The sequence below is a fragment of the Sciurus carolinensis genome, unplaced genomic scaffold (assembly GCF_902686445.1).
Source record: "Sciurus carolinensis unplaced genomic scaffold, mSciCar1.2, whole genome shotgun sequence".
NCBI lineage: Eukaryota > Metazoa > Chordata > Mammalia > Rodentia > Sciuridae > Sciurus > Sciurus carolinensis.
In genome coordinates this window covers 77094-79907 of record NW_025920211.1, presented here as the reverse complement: position 1 = coordinate 79907, position 2814 = coordinate 77094, and positions in this window count along the sequence as shown.

Sequence of the window (2814 nt, the reverse complement as noted above, 5' to 3'; positions counted from 1 at the left end):
GTTCTTCTTTTCCTCTTTGTATCCCTTTAAATTCTTTGGTCTGTCTAATTGCTCTGGGTAGAGTTTCAAGGACAATGTTGAATAGAAGTGGTGAAAGAGGGCATCCTTGCCGTGTTCCTGTTTTTAGGGGTAATGTTTTCAGTTTTTCTCCATGTAGAATGTTGTTGGCCATGAGCTTAGTATAGATAGCCTTTACAATGTTAAAGAATGTTCCTACTATCCCTAGTTTTTCTAGTTTTGAGCATGAAGGGATGCTGTATTTTATCAAATGCTTTTTCTGCGTCTATCAAAATAATCATGTAATTCTTGACTTTAAGTCTGTTGATATGGTGAATTACATTTATTGATTTCTGGATGTTGAACCAATCTTGCATCCCTGGGATAAAACCCACTTGATCGTGGTGCATTATCTTTTAAATATGTATTTGTATATGCAATTTGATAAAATTGCTAAGAATGGTTGCATGTATGTTCATTAAGGATGTTGGTCTGACATTTTCTTTCCTTGATGTGTCTATGTATGGTTTTGGTATCAGGGCTATATTATTCTTTTTGTCTCTAATTTATTTATTTTTTCTGAATTTTACCATTTCTTTCCTTCCAAAAATTTTGGATATGGTTTCTTCATTATTTTCTAAAACGTTATGATGAATCATAATATTGTTGATTTGAATTCATTTTGTTTAGGCATTTATTGCTAAAAACTTGCCTTTCAATATTGCATTCCCCTTTCTGGTATGTTGTTCCATTTCTTTTAAATTTTAATTGGACACCGTGGTGCATGCCTATAACACCAGTGATTCAGGAGTCTGAAACTGAAGGATCACATGTTCAAAGCCAGCCTCAGGAAAAGCGAGGTCCTAAGATTCTCTGTGAGACCCTTCTCAGAAAAATACAGAATAGGGTTGGGGGTGGGACTCTGTGGTCCATTGTCTCTCAGTTCAATCCTTGACACCAAAAAAAAAAAAAAAAGACATGCATGACATATGCACATATGGAATAGACACAATGAAACCCATTAATTTATACAACTAATATGTGACTATATACATATATATATATACTCATGTGAGTATATATATGTATATATATATATATATATATATATATTCACTCTTTATTTTATGAACATGAAAAAAGATTAGGAAAAAGATACACAACCAGAAAACCATGTGAGGACATAGGAGAAGACCGTATACACAACCCAGGGAGCAAACTATCAGAAGAACATTTCCTAATGACATCTGAATTGTCAGTCTTAAAATACTCAGAACTGTGAAACAATAAAATTCTGTTGTTCAAGCAAATCTGTCAGGGTGCTTTGTCATGACAGCCCAAGTGTGAGAGGAGAAGCAGGTACAGGATGCCAGCAGGGGGCTACTCAGGACTCCTCAGTATTCAGTATGGAAGTATTTCAATATTGTAATAATCCACACAGTCACACTTATTTGAGCCATGGAACACACCTTTCTGAGAACAGCAAAAATGATATGACAGGTTTGTCTTGAGTAAAATGTGTCTGATTGAAAGTTCTGTCCTCAGTTCTGAGACTGTGCCTTTCTTAAGTTTTGCATTAAAATCTTTTTAAGATGTTGAATGCATAAAATGAGTTTGAATGTCTTATCCTGACCTACATCCTCTGTTCTGGAGCAGTCACAATCAAGGAGTCATGTATCACAGGCAGGGTGGGGATAGAAGAAATCCTGTGTGCCATGTGAACAGGGTCCCGTATATGCCTCATCTACCTTCTATCTCTTGCTCCCCTGTCCATCGGTCGCAACTCCTTTTCTTACCTACTTGTGTCCTTTATTCTTCTAGTCTACCAGGTGTCTCTCTCTGCCTTTTTCACTTGGTGTCTGTCCCCAAGCCCCAGTACACCTTGTGTCTTTAACTCTGTAGTTCTACCTGGTGCTTCTTTCTCCTGGTCTACCTTTTGTTTCTCATCAACCCCTTGTGTTCCTGGTGATCCTGCACTTGTTTGTCAAATGTTCTTGCTTCTCTTTTATAGCCAGTGTATCACCAGCCCCTAATCTACTTGGAGACCCTCCTTCCCCTTTACATCTGGTTAGGGGTGAGTCCTTCCTCCTGCTCCTGCTCTTTTGTTAAGGCCAAGATATTTATATATGGTTCAGAGAATAGAAGAATTTTCCAGGAAGCAGAGGTGAATCATAGTCTACACCTGGGAAGAGAAGAAAGAGAGTGGGAGTGACCTTAGGAGGAAATGACTCCAAGTCTGGAAGACTTCTAGGACAAACAGAAAGTGGTTATGATCCCATCCTGGTCTGCACCATGGAGTTGTTAAATCCCAACCACCAGCTTCACACATGTTTACAAATGTATATATGTGTGTATGCACACACACACACACACACACACACACACACACAATGCTGAGAATCTAAACTATGAAGTTAAACAAAGATTGTAGACCCAGCCCACCTTGTTGACAAAGTCCTCATTAATGCAGCTCAGGAGATGGATCTGGGTATAAATCATCCTTTCTTGGCTACTGCTCCAGTCCTTCCTCTCACAAGTTTGCAGAAGACTGTCCAGTGGACAAGTGGGAGGGTTTCCATGTGGCAAAGTTTGTGGACCCCCAGCTGCACAAATAGATGGCTTCAGGTGTGATCTCATTGGGTGCCTAGGTCTTGGGTGCCTTGATCTCTGGCACCTTGGGTTTGGCTGCTATAAATCAGGCATGTCATAACTTAAGCATTGTCTTTCTGGAGGTGCACACCAGGACAGGGAAGACCAGAGTAGTGCATGGATGGGGAATCCAACTTCATTTCAAAAAATGGTAGAAGGCAGGGTTCA